Here is a 15,237-nt window from a genome sequence, read left to right as displayed (position 1 = left end):
ACATGAGCTGGCAATGTGCGCTTGCAGCCCAGAAAGCCAACCGAATCCTGGGCTGCATCAAAAGAAGCATGGCCAGCAAGTCGAGGGAGGTGATTCTGCCCCTCTACTCTGCTCTGGTGAGACCTCACCTGGAGTACTGCGTCCAGCTCTGGAGCCCTCAGCACAAGAAGGACATGGACCTGCTGGAGCGGGTCCAGAGGAGGGCCACCAAAATGATCCGAGGGCTGGAGCACCTCTCCTGCGAGGCCAGGCTGAGAGAGTTGGGATTGTTCAGCCTGGAGAAGAGAAGGCTGCGAGGAGACCTTATTGTGACCTTCTGGTACTTAAAGGGGGCCTACAGGAAGGATGGGGAGAATCTTTTTAGCAAGGCCTGTTGTGACAGGACAAGGAATAACGAATTTAAACTAAAGAAGAATAGATTTAGACTAGACATAAGAACGAAATTTTTTACAATGAGGGTGGTGAAGCACTGGCACAGGTTGCCCAGAGAGGTAGTGGAGGCCCCATCCCTGGAAACATTCCAGGTCAGGTTGGACGGGGCTCTGAGCAACCTGATCTGGTTAAAGCTGTCCCTGCTCGCTGCAGGGGGGTTGGGCTAGATGACCTCTAAAGGTCCCTTCCAACCCAAAGCATTCTATGATTCTATGATTCTATGATTCGCCACTCTCCGCAGGCATCCATCTGCTAAGGGTGGGCTTGGCCTGAGTGCTGCCGGCTTAACTATGCCTGCTGTCTGGCAATGCTTACACTCTGGTGTGGCATTTTTTCAAAGCATCAAAGTCAGCAAATTTCACCCCAAATGAGATGCGATCTTCCTGATGAAGTGGATGCTGTTGTGTCATAGCAAAAGTGGCAGCCATTTGTTTGCGTAGACCTGTCGCCCCACAACTCCCCTTTCCTCATGGGAGGGAAGTGCCTTTTCATAGCAGGAACTCACCGTTTCTGGTGTGGCGTATGCCCAATATGCCGGGATGTACCAAGCAGTGATGAAGGGACTTTAAGGTGATAGGACTTTATTTTGATCATACTGTCCATGGAAATACAGTGTTTCCAAACAACAGTGGTGATTATATAGGTTGTAGGATTTTAATTATCATGTTTTTGGCACCACGTAGATGTTCAGGACAGCCTAGTAGCTCGAACACTGTTTTGGGACATTAGAGACATGAGTTCAGCTCAGCCACAAACTTCCTGGAGATAAACTGCTCAGTCTGTTCTGTGACTCATTCTCTGCCTATGAAAACAGAGCTGCTATCTCACAGGGATGTCAAGAAAACCAAATAACCTAGAGATTATGGTGCTCTCACCTACACCAGTGCTGAAGGCCAGGAAAGCTCCCAGAGCTCCCACTCTCACTGTTCAGCCAGCAACTGGTCCAGGTCTGATCACCACCCCCAAAAGTTCAGAGCATTTAGGCCTGGTTATATCCTGAGAGAGCTTTTATATGTACTTATACAGCCGAGGTTATGAGACAGGCTCTGTGATCACTAGAGCGAGCTATAATGTCATAAAAAATCCAGTGAATTTTGTTGCTCTTCACATTTCATAAATAAAAATAATAAAGCATGATTCTTTCCTGAAATATCAATTTAATTGATAAATTAAAATCCTGTTGTTCAGCTCTACTCGGAAAACAGTTCTACATGCACCAAAAGGATAAAGAGGACAGAAGTGGAAGACTGTCTATCCTATGAACATGAAAAGAATAAACATTGCAATCTGTGCAAACCCTCTGAAAATGTACTTTTGCTCTTGTTTTTATTTCTGCCCTATATTTTTAAGAACTCATTTGAAATAATAAATATCCCACCTTCTACCACTAGAAGACTCACTGCATTTTGTAAGACATAAAACAGATGCCCTGTTCATACAGAGAGTTCATACAGCTTATTTTCAAACAGATTCATATATATTCACACAGATTATTAACCCTGTAATCATTTGGAATCACGTTCACATATGTGTGCCTGTACGTACACGCTTCTTTCACTATATATATTATTAGCAAACAGAAATGTTTAAGTTACAAAAGGACAACAGCTGGATCACAACAGGATCCCAGTGGCCACAACCTCGCAGGATTTTTACAGAGTACTATTACAGCAAAATCACTTTCCATGCTTTATATACCGTAAACAGCATATCTCAACAGCGCAACCAAGAGAATGAACAACAGTCAGAAGCAGGGAAGGCAAAGGAAACAGCCTTCCCAACACACCAGCAGGGAAACGAAACCCTGTACTATGTATGTACTACTGTGATTGGGTTTGAAAAAAACCCATGCGCTTACCAGATTTAGGCACAAGAAATAGAAGATCTGCCTAGAATCATACTCCTCAGGGATTTGTTTCAGTGATCCCTTAATAAACCGGGGTAACGACTGAGAGCTCTGCTGTAATGCATCACCCATGAAGTTATAGCGAGGAATGCCTTCAGGGGAATAGCCAATAAGGGTGCCTTTCTGCCCTTTCCTGGAGGGGGAGGACAGAATATTGGCAGCTACAAGGAAAGTACTGAAGTTTTTGTTGCTGTTTCTAAGCTTCACAGCTATTTTATAATGTGTTTTATCAGCAATCAAAGCTTACATGAAATTTGCAGGCAGCAAAGTGATTGTCAATTTCATCTTGAGGTTTATCATTAGATTTCATTGCTATGTAAGATTAGATCATCACTTCCACAACAGAACAGATCTATTACGTTCTTTTTTTGTAGACAGTAAAGGAGCACAAAGTTACAGGCCCTTTTTATTCAAATGAATCCATAAAAGCTCATCCAAAAGAATTTTGCACACATCCGTTTTCTGATTGGCTTCCCAGTCACATGGACAATGGATTTATTAAAAGATAAATAAGAATACGTACATAAAATGAAGACGACAGCACTCGCTACCGCTCCTCCAGAAAGAATGTGCTCTGTGCTTTCATGGTGTGGTGGCTTGTTCATAGCGCGAAGCTGGTCTGTTATTGGATGTGTCCAAAAGTTGCTAAAAAGCAGTGCACTAATGAAAATAAGAAAGGATCCATATCGAGCACGCTTGGAAGCTTCCATCTTGACAGAGCATATGGACTCCACATAGAAATCCAGGATCACAACAAAAAAGACGACTGTTATGAAAGGCATGATGAGAGAAGACCAAGACTCGACTCGACTCTGCAACAAAAAATACATTTCAAACAGGATTGTTCACCATTAGATGCTTGTATATACAACATTAAATCTAGTTCACTTTCATTACAAATGTTTTCATCAATCCATCAAAACATAAATACTTTTATACTTTCAATTTATCATATAAACCCAACATTCCAGCTATAGAAAGACACATACAGCTAATATGCACTACTGTAGCTTATTTTAAATACTTTCATGTACTTAAAAGCAATGCCATGTGCAATGCCATGTTTGCAGTGGTCTACTCTCCTTAAGCAGGAAGGCATAATGAACACGTCTTTAAATTACAATAATCTACTCCTCAGGAAAAAAAAGATCCGTGTATTTATACAGTCATTAATACTTGTGCAATGTTAGTATATGAATCCAGGATATAATATCTGAAGCTAGAAAGATAAAATAAAGTTATCGCATAAAAGAGGAAATTAAGGTATCACACAAAGATATGCATCAAAATATAGAGGAAGAATTTCAAACAGAGCTTACTAGAAAAATAAAGATGACAGCTTTGGTAGTTTTAAAGATATTTTAAAGGAAAGGTTTAAGTTGCACTTCACAAGCAGAAGCATTACCAAAAAATGATTTATTTTTGCTAACGTGTACTTGCTATCTTACCTCTGTTGTCAGAGAGAGGATGATGATCCATGAGCACAAGAGAAGGACGGAAACAAGATGAGAGAAAGCTTGAAGACGCTTGGCTCCACCGACATCTACAGATAGCTTTCGGGAAACCATGTGAAAACCAACCTTACAGCACAATGCCAGTACCAGAAGCAGTACTCCTCCCTGGAAACAGAGGGATCCTGTTAGCATTTCTTAAGAGCCAAATACCTCATTCCAAACAAAGTGACGCTTACATGAAAAAAAATTAATATGCTTTCCTTAACTTACCAACAAAAAACAAAGACAAGATATTTCCTCTAATTGTTACTCTAGTTCAAAACAGTAATACAGCATACATGGTTATACCTCAGCACTATCCACAATAGCCTAATACGACTTGAAATTTAAAACTCTCAGTAACGTTAATTGGCATACAACAGCAGCAAATCGGCAGTGAACAGCATATGGGGAAAAAGAAAATTCACACAAAACTCGGTTTCCCATCTCCCATTATAAAAAAAAAGAGCGTTGAAAGCATACGTAAACCCCAAAAGTGTCATGTCACCTTGGCCTCTAATACTTTCACAACCTTTTCATTCACTTACCTTTAATCGCACCGTACCATATTTCTTTGAAATATTTTCTTTCAAAATTGTTCTATAAATGAATCACAAGATACTCCTCACACAGCATCCCAACCTCCTTTAGATCACACTTTGCACACAGTTAACCAGTCTCTCAAACAGTTGATTTATTTTGATATTAATGCTTTCTCAGCTGCTCCAGATATCTCCTCCTCCCTGCGCCACCCCCCCCCCCCCCCCCCCCCCCAACCCTCAATGCAGCCACTTTAGCAACAAGACTAAGCTAACAGAACAACTCAATCAGCCAGGTCAATCCCATACAGTAAGATTTTGATACTCAGTTATTCATCCCACCAATTATAATGGGACTATGCTACTGAAAGTATCAGAAGTATCAGAATCTGTCTTCAAATACGAGTGTCTAATGTAAAGGAAAGACTGAGGAAAGATAAAGCAGCAGCAACAAAACATAGACCCTAAAAGTGATCAAGAAATGGCTTGTATGCAATGCATTATGAACATCCAGAACACTGATGAAATGGAGTACTTTATGATAATTTTAATGAGACTTTTTAGGTTATGCATTACAGCAAAGTCCTTATCAGCTATATAAGCTGAATATTGTATGGTTTGGCTTGCTGTGTGGTTTGGTTCAGTCCCAGTTTGGGTTCAACTGAAATTGAAGCTGGTCTTAATCAGGATGTAAAAATTACAGTGTTAGTTCAGTTCTAATTTGGGGTGGGGGTATTGAACTTTTTGGGTTTTATTTAGTCTTGGATTAACTCTGAGCTGGTGAAATTCTTACCTACAAAATTTAGATAAAAATTAACCTACTAAAAAAAAAACTATTTACCTTGTGATCTGCAACACCCAGGAAAGCAATGATTGAACATGGGTAAGAGCACTGTTATGATGCCCCTCAGCTAAATAAAAAAATTAAGGAAGAGTTTCATTTGACGATTGTATTGGGTTTGCGTGGCAAGGTTTTGGTAGCGGCGGGGGTACAGGGGTGGCTTCTGTGAGAAGTTGCTAGAAGCTTCCCCTATGTCTGATAGAGCCCATGCCAGCCGGCTCCAAGACGGACCCGCCGCCGGCCAAGGCCGAGCCAAACAGCGACGGTGGTAGCGCCTCTGGGATAACATATTTAAGAAGGGGAAAAAAAAAACCCAAAACACCGGGACACAAACTGCAGCTGGAGTGAGGAATGAGAATATGTGAGAGGAACAACTCTGCAGACACCAAGGTCCGTGAGGAAGGAGGGGGAGGAGGTGCTCCAGGCACCAGAGCAGAGATTCCCCTGCAGCCCCTGGTGAAGACCATGGTGAGGCAGGCTGTCCCCCTGCAGCCCATGGAGGTCCACGGTGGAGCAGATATTCACCTGCAGCCCACGGAGGACCCCACACCGGAGCAGGTGGATGCGCTCTGAAGGAGGCTGTGACCCCGTGGAGAGCCCACGCTGGAGCAGGCTCCTGGCAGGACCTGTGGCCCCATGGAGAGAGAGGAGCCCACGCTGGGGCAGGTTTGCTGGCAGGACTTGTGACCCCATGGAGAGAGAGGAGCCCACGCTGGGGCAGGTTTGCTGGCAGGACTTGTGACCCCGCGGGGGACCCACGCCGGAGCAGTCTGCTCCTGAAGGACTGCACCCCGTGGAAGGGACCCACGCTGGAGCAGTTCGTGAAGAACTGTAGCCCGTGGGAAGGACCCACGTTGGAGAAGTTCGTGGAGGACTGTCTCCCGTGGGAGGGACCCCACGCTGGAGCAGGGGAAGAGCGTGAGGAGTCCTCCCTTGAGGAGGAAGGAGCGGCAGAGGCAACATGTGATGACCTGACCGCAATCCCCATTCCCCATCCCCCTGAGCCGCTCGGAGGGAGGAGGTAGAGAAATTGGGAGTGAAGTTGAGCCTGGGAAGAAGGGAGGGGTGGGGGGAAGGTGTATTAAGATTGCTGAGTGATCTCCCTGTCCGTATCTCGACCCACAAGCTTTTTCATTATATTTTCTCTCCCCTGTCCAGTTGAGAAGGTGTGGTGGTACATCCCCCCCCCCCCCCCCCCCGCCCCTGTTTTTCTGTTCTGTTTTTCCCCTTCACTTCGGCCGCTTTACAATCTCAGGAATTCCAGGCCGCAGCTTTTGTGTAGCGAGTCGGTCAGTTTAAGCGCCCCTTAATCGTACCAGAAACTCCTACATGGCTGGAGCAGAGAGCGGCCCTGTTCTTATCAAGATTCATATTATGGCTAACGAGGGGAACGAGAACAAACAGCTACCCCGGACAGCCTTGAAACAGGGTGGTATCATCACTGCTGGAATTCCAGCAACAAGCCGACCCGAATTGTGGCTCGGATGGAAATTTACTGGTGATTCAAGTCAATCATCTCACAATCCTATAAACAGCAGCCCTAAGTGAGGCCCTTTGAGCTCTCCCGGACTGCCGCGGGCCGCACCAGCATCTCCCTCTGATCGAAATGTCTCTCGGAGTCAGCGAAAACTAGCAGATTCCGAAAGTCTGCTGCCACCAGAACTCCATTGCCGGAGATCGACAACGGAGCCTGGGCTGCTGATATTCTTCACTCCTCGAGGCTCTGCTCTCGCCCGTTGAGAAATGCCAAGGCATTAGACGTGAGTATTTCACTAAACTCGAGGAGAATTTTTAACAGGTATACCTTTTTCATATATGCATTCATATTTGTGAGTGTGCATGCGTGAATCAATTTAAGTAGTTTTGTAGATGTATGATTTAATTTTAAAGGGAGTCTTATACTGCTGTACTATTCTTATAGCATTACTCGCCTAAACCGCTGACCAAGTCTGAGACTAAGAGCGGGCCCAGCCGCACCTCGGCTCCTCTCTGAGAAGGAGTTTAGAAAGCAAGGGGGGCCATTCTGAACCTCGTGACTCAACGGGAGGGTCCCCCTTATTCCATAGATACGCAATCCCTTTATGAATCATTCTAACTCAGTGTGATTTAATTTTCTTTTATGCGCTTCCATGTAGTAATAGAGTGAACCTTGCCATCTTCGAATCTGTAACTAAGTCACTGTTTTGATCAATTTTGTCTAACCACGTTGTTGATCATTGATGATTGAGAGCTATTGAAAATATTATAATCAAATTCTGCGATTTGCTACAAGTAAATTCTAACTGTTACTAGATCAAACTGTGTAAAGCCACTCATTCATAGTGAATTGACATAATCAGCAGGATTCACAGACCTGCATTCGTGACAGAAGGGGAGTGACAGAGCGGCTTTGGTGGGCACTTGGCATCCAGCCAGGGTTAAACCACCACAATGATTTTTATTTATTTATTTGTTTGATTGATTGTTTAGTTATTTATTTTTTTAAAACCAAAGAACAGGTAGAGGTAGCAGAAGACCATGGAAAGCAGAAGTAAGCAAACTGAGCTTTAAGGTTCATCAGATCCTTAAAATTTAGGAAAGAGGAAAATATTTCCACAGAAAATAAATAGCTAAAAATATTTTGGGGGACAAAAAAAAAACCAAACAAAAAGAGTATTTTAAAACACGAGAATATAGTCACTGTTAAATACTGCACAGCAGTCATGATACAGGATTTATGTTAATTTTGGCAACTAGACTTAGAAAAATATACTCAACATCATTAAAAATTAGCTCAATTTTCACTAAAAGCACTAAACCAGTGAGGTGTCTAAAATATGATCTATATCTTTCCAGTTTCTAAATATTTAAACTTTAGAAAACTAAGAATAATTGACAAGCACAATCCAGCAAACATTCAAGTAATGATAGCTTTATGAAAACTACTAGAGGGCACCTTAACAATCAATTAACTCATTGAAAACTCAGTGGATTAATCAATACTATTTCTGAATATACCATTTGGATCTGTAATTCTGTGTCTTCATCCTTCCTTGAGAAGGTTTACTTTCACCTTGTTATCATCTGCATGACTTTGTTTTTACTGCCCATCCTTAGATGTACCAGTTTTTTCCAGTACACTTCACTATGATGAAAAGACCTGTTGAAAACTTACTTCAGAATCACTTCCAATTTACTCAGTGGCTTTGGAAGCATGTTAGATAGCTTCCATTTCCAGTTTAAAGTCCATTGTTGTTAGAGCTACTGCAGGCTATTACACATCACTTTTCAGCCTAGCAGATGAACTGTGACTAGCACGTTTGCAAAAGCACAAAACAATCTTTCTGGATATACCAAAAAGACTGCCAGCCAGGCTGCCAACCATTTACTGCACACACTTAGGCTACAGCCATTATGTCCAGAATTTCTAAAAAAAGGAAAGCTGATCAAAAAAGCTTCTAGCAATCCTAAGTGGTCTGATATGTGCAAATGGGAAGGAACCTTTAACTACAACTTAAAATCTATCGCTGTGTTCTAAGTTATCAACAAAGTAAGCAATGCCATTCGTTTGGTTGTAAATATCAGTATTTAGATGTAAAAGTAAAATCTTATGCTATAATATTCTTGAAAGCTAAGATTCCTATCAAGAAAAATGCAAGCATATTTAAATTGGTGCATTCAGCTTCACATTCTATTCTCTCTGCTCCAGTAATAATAAATGCTTGCTCTTACACATAGTAAGAAAGGATGCGATGTTCTGCTATTTTAACCATGAGGTCATCATTATCAAAAAGTAGTAAGCAGATGACAGCTATGATGAAAAATGCAGCACTTCTTGTCTAAAAAAAAAAATTAAAATTTTATAATATGCTGTAACATATCAGCTCCCTCCCTCCCCCCTTCCTGATGAATGTAAGCATATTTTAGTTCAGTAAGAAAAACATGAGAAAGACACATTTTTTGAAAAAGTGACCTTGACAATATAATTTTATATTTGTTCCAGTTTTCAGATTTACCAGATAACTCAGGGCAAATCACCACTGTAACAAGCTAGAAACCTGTATCTTATGAACTTCAAGTGTGATTGCTTCCTTTGTCGCGGTGTATTTCTGCCTGCCAGAACACAGAGCTACTTAAGCCTGATTTAATACTTTGTAGTATCAAGGAGCCATAAACAAGATCTAGTGGACAAACTGTAGAATTTTGTCTTAGGGGAGGTGTGGTGGGTTGTCCCTGGCTGGATGCCAGGTGCTCACCAAAGCCAATCTATCACACCCCTCCTCAGCTGGACAGGGGGGAGAAAATATAACGAAAGGCTTGTGGGTCAAGATAAGGACAGGGAGAGATCACCCAGCAATTACCATAACAGACTCGACTCGGGGAAATTAATTTAATTTAGAATAGAATCATAGAATCGTTTAGGTTGGAAAAGACCCTTAAGATCACCCAGTCCAACCATTAACCTAACACTACCAAGTCCACCACTAAACCAATTAAGGGCAGAGTAATAATTAATTTCATGTTGCCCGGCTTGGTGGCTGGATTATTTTTTAATGAAAGAAAAACTAGGAATCATTAAGGTTGGAAAGGACCTCTAAGATCATCAGTCCAACCATCAACCCAACACCACCATGCCCACTAAACCTTGTCCCCAAGTGCCACGTCTACCCGTTTTTTGAACGCTTCCAGGGATGGTGACTCCACCACCTCTCTGGGCAGCCTGTTCCAGTGCCTGACTACCCTTTCTGTGAATTAATTTTTACTAATATCCAATCTAAACCTCCCCTGGCGCAGCTTGAGCCCATTTCCTCTCGTCCTATCGCTACCTACTTGGGAGAAGAGACCAACACCCACCTCGCTACAACCTCCTGTCAGGTAGTTGTAGAGAGCGATAAGGTCTCCCCTCAGCCTCCTCTTCTCCAGGCTAAACAACCCCAGTTCCCTCAGCCGCTCCTCAGAAGGCCTGTGCTCCAGACCCTTCACCAGCCTTGTTGCCCTTCTCTGGACACGCTCCAGCACCTCAATGTCCTTCTTGTATTGAGGGGCCCAAAACTGGACACAGTATTCCAGGTGCGGCCTCACCAGTGCCGAGTACAGGGGGACAATCACCTCCCTGCTCCTGCTGGCCACACTATTCCTGACACAAGCCAGGATGCTGTTGGCCTTCTTGGCCGCCTGGGCACACTGCTGGCTCATGTTCAGCCGGCTGTCCACCAACACCCCCAGGTCCTTTTCGGCCAGGCAGCTTTCCAGCCACTCTTCCCCAAGCCTATAGCGTTGCGTGGGGTTGTTGTGACCCAAGTGCAGGACCCGGCACTTGCCCTTGTTGAACCTCATACAGTTGGCCTCGGCCCATCGGTCCAGCCTGTCCAGGTCCCTCTGCAGGGCCATCCTACCCTCCAGCAGATCGACACTCCCACCCAACTTGCTGTCATCTGCAAACTTACTGAGGGCGCACTCAATCCCCTCGTCCAGATCATTGATAAAGATGTTAAACAAGACTGGCCCCAAAACAGAGCCCTGGGGAACACCGCTTGTGACCGGCCGCCACCTGGACTTAACTCCATTCACCACTGCTCTCTGGGCTCGGCCACCCAATCAGTTTTTTACCCAGCGAAGACTACGCCCATCCAAGCCATGAGCCGCCAGCTTCCCAAGGAGAATGCTACGGGATACTGTGTCAAAGGCTTTGCTGAAGTCCAGGTAAATGACATCCACAGCCTTTCCCTCATCCACCAGGCGGGTCACCAGGTCATAGAAGGAGATCAGGCTGGTCAAGCAGGACCTGCCTTTCATGAACCCCTGCTGGCTGGGCCCGATCCCCCGGTTGACCTGCACTTGCCTGTTGAGCGCACTCGATATGAACCACTCCATAATCTTTCCCGGCACCGAGGTCAGGCTGACAGGGAAATAAATCGAATAGTTGTTGATGTGCACCCAGTCGTTCCAAATCCTAATACTCTTTTGTCTTCAATACCTGAGAATAATACTTTTTTTCCAGTATTGGATTTAAAGGACGCCTTTTTCTGTATACCGCTGGGGGAAGAAAGCCAGAAGTTGTTTGCCTTCCAGTGGGAAAGCCCGACTACTGGCAGGAAAGTACAGCTCTGCTGGACTGTATTTCCTCAAGGCTTCGAGAACAGCCCAACCCTTTTTGGTAATGTACTTGCAAAGGATTAGAAGATTGGCAAGGTAAGAATTCTTCCGTTACCTTACTACAATATGTGGATGACATCTTATTAGGAGCTGAGACTAAACAGGAATGTGTGAAAGCTGCTATTAGCCTGCTCAACTTTTTGGGACTGGCTTGGAACAGAGTATCTCGAAAGAAGGCCCAGATAACGTGAACTACTGTAACCTACCTAGGTTTTGAAATATCCCAAGGGGAGAGGAAGTTGGGAACAGAAAGGAAAGAGGCTATTTGTCGAATAGCCCCCCCGATCTAAGAAAGAACTGCAGGGATATTTGGGAATGGCTGGATGGTGCAGACTCTGGATACCAAATTTCAGTTTGATTGCTAAGCTGTTACATGAAGCTATCGAGGGACCCGGAGAAATTCTAGAATGGACACCAGAATGCCAAAAAAGATTTGACTCTATCAGAACTGAGTTGATGAGGGCTCCTGCTTTGGGGTTGCCGGATTTAACCAAACCTTTTACAAACAGAAATAATTAAAGGAAAACGAAAGGCAGATGAAACAGCCAAAAGAGTTGCGGAAAGGGGATCACTAATTGGAGCATTGATCCCATCAAGAAAAGTTCAATGGGAACCTCCAAATTATTCTAAGAAGGAGGATCAGCTTGCCAAGTATTTAAAGTATACCAAGTCAAGGGAAGGATGGTGGATAACCAAAGGTGGGCAAGTATTGATTACTACCCCAATGGTAAGAGAAATATTGAAGAAGACCCATAGTGAATCCCATATGAAAGCAGATGCTTTGGTTGCAAGTATCAAAAGATATGCTGTAGGACCAAAAATGCAAACTTTTGCAAACTTTATTGTGAGACGGTGCCCAATATGCTGTAAGAAGAACCCAAAAATACAGGAAAGACCTCCTCCCGGAGAGGTCAGGAGGGGTCAAACCCCTGGAGAATACTGGCAAATTGATTTTTCTGAACTACCAAAATGCAGTCAGTATAGATATTTGTTGGTGGTGTTAGACACCTTTTCAGGATGGCCTGAAGCTTTCCTGTGTGGTCCCAATAAGGCTAGAGAGGTAATAAGGATATTGTTAAAGGAGATAATTCCTAGATTTGGGGTACCTGAAGGGATGTCCTCCGATAATGGGCCACATTTTATAGCTCAAATAGTTCAAAAAGTTGTGAAATCTTTGCAAATGACATGGGACTTACATACCCCTTGGAGACCACAATCAAGTGGCAAGGCTGAATGAATGAACCAAACTCTAAAAGACAGATTTCAAAACTTTGTCAGGAAACCGAAATGAAATGGATAGAGGTGTTACTGACAGCATTGATGAGAATTCGGGTCACTCCTAGAGTTAGAGAAGGAATAAGTCCTTTTGAGATTCTATATGGGAAACCATACCCTGTAAATAGTTTAACTGGGAAAAGTGATCAAATGCATATTACGGGGAAACCAATTGTTATCTGATTATCTGTTATCTTTGGGACAGGCTTTGCCTTCCCTTTACAGATATTTAAATGAAAGGGTGCCCATACCCTTAGATAACCCAGTTCATTCCTTTACGCCAGGAGACCAAGTCTATATCCGAATGTGGAAGGATGAACCTTTAAAGACCCTTATCTGGTATTGTTAATTACCCACACGGCTATCAAAGAAAGAGGCATTGACTCCTGAATTCATCATACCTGGGTAAAAAAGCACTGGCGGAACAATGGAGCTCTGAGAAGACAGGAGAAACTAAGATAAGAATTTTCAAGAACACATAAACTGTTTTTGCATCCCAAAGGGATTTTTGATCTTGACAGTAAAATATATATTTATGTAGAGCTTTTGATATTTTTCCAAGTAGAAAGTAGAATGTGTGTGGTGAGAGTTTTAATAACATACTTCTACATTAATTGCAGTAATACAAATCTTATTCTGAAGTTGGTCCGAGACTCTGGTAAACTTCAAAACTTGACGTCAGTGACTGCATGTTTACCTACTCCTAAGTCCGCAGAGAATCCCATTCCATGGGGGGTACTAACGACAAACCTAAACTAAAATGTGGGAAGACGTGGAAAAGGGAACCTAATGGCGAGGATGGAGCTGAATTTGGCAAGGGACGTAAAGAATAACAAGAAGGGCTTCTACAGGTATACCAACCAGAAAAGGGAGGTTAAAGAAAGCGTACCCCCCGATGAACAAGAAAGGCGAACTTGTATCAACGGACGAGGAGAAGGCTGAGGTACTCAACAACTTCTTTGCCTCAGTCTTCACCGGCAACCTCTCTCCTCACCCCTCCTGAGTCGATGGACCAAAAGATGGGGACCAGGGGAGTAAAGCCCCTCCCACTGTAAGGGAAGATCAGGTTCGAGACCACCTGAGGAACCTCAGTGTACACGAGTCTATGGGACCTGATGAGATGCACCCCAGAGTCCTGAGTGAACTGGCTGATGTAGTTGCCAAGCCACTCTCCATGATATTTGAAAAGTCATGGCAGGCAGGTGAAGTCCCTGCTGACTGGAAGAAGGGGAATGTTGTGCCCATTTTTAAAAAGGGAAGAAAGGAGGACCCTGGGAACTATCAACCTGTCAGCCTCACCTCTGTGCCTGGGAAGATCATGGAACAGATCCTCCTAGAAGCTGTGCTCAAGCACATGGAGGACAGGGAGGTGATTCGAGACAGCCAGCACGGCTTCACCAAGGGCAAGCCCTGCCTGACCAACCTAGTGGCTTTCTATGAAGGAGTGACTGCATCCGTGGACAAGGGAAAAGCAATGGATGTCATCTATTTCGACTTCTGTAAAGCCTTCAACGCAGTCCCCCACAACATCCTTCTCCCTAAATTGGGGAGATATGGGTTTGATGGGTGGACTGTTCGGTGCATAAGGAATTGGCTGGATGGTCGCATCCAGAGGGTCGTGGTCAATGGCTCGATGTCCACATGGAGACCGGTGACAAGTGGAGTCCCTCAGGGGTCCGTACTGGGACCGGTGCTGTTTAACATCTTCATCAATGACACAGACAGTGGGATCGAGTGCACCCGCAGCAAGTTTGCAGATGACACCAAGCTGAGTGGTGCTGTTGACACACCAGGAGGACGAGATGTCATCCAGAGGGACCTGGACAAGCTGGAGAGGTGGGCCTGTGTGAACGTCATGAGGTTCAACAAGGCCAAGTGCAAGGTCGTGCACCTGGGACGGGACAACCCCCGGTATCAATACAGGCTGGGGGATGAAGGGATTGAGAGCAGCCCTGCGGAGAAGGACTTGGGGGTACTGGTGGATGAAAAGCTGGACATGAGCCGGCAATGTGCGCTTGCAGCCCAGAAAGCCAACCGTATCCTGGGCTGCATCAAAAGAAGTGTGGCCAGCAGGTCGAGGGAGGGGATTCTGCCCCTCTACTCTGCTCTGGTGAGACCTCACCTGGAGCCATGCGTCCAGCTCTGGGGCCCTCAGCACAAGAAGGACATGGACCTGTTGGAGCTGGTCCAGAGGAGGGCCACAGAAATGATCCGAGGGCTGGAGCACCTCTCCTGTGAGGCCAGGCTGAGAGAGTTGGGATTGTTCAGCCTGGAGAAGAGAAGGCTGCGGGGAGACCTTATTGCGGCCTTCCAGTACTTAAAGGGGGCCTACAGGAAGGATGGGGAGAATCTTTTTAGCAAGGCCTGTTGTGACAGGACAAGGAATAACGGATTTAAACTAAAGAAGAATAGATTTAGACTGGATATAAGGAAGAGATTTTTTACAATGAGGGTGGTGAGGCACTGGCACAGGTTGCCCAGAGAGGTGGTAGAGGCCCCATCCCTGGCAACATTGCAGGTCAGGTTGGACGGGGCTCTGAGCACCCTGATCTGGTTAAAGCTGTCCCTGCTCATGGCAGGGGGGCTGGGCTAGATGACCTCTAAAGGTCCCTTCCC

Source organism: Pelecanus crispus, chromosome W (assembly GCF_030463565.1).
Source record: "Pelecanus crispus isolate bPelCri1 chromosome W, bPelCri1.pri, whole genome shotgun sequence".
Taxonomy (NCBI): Eukaryota; Metazoa; Chordata; class Aves; order Pelecaniformes; family Pelecanidae; genus Pelecanus; species Pelecanus crispus.
This window is presented reverse-complemented; position numbering follows the sequence as displayed.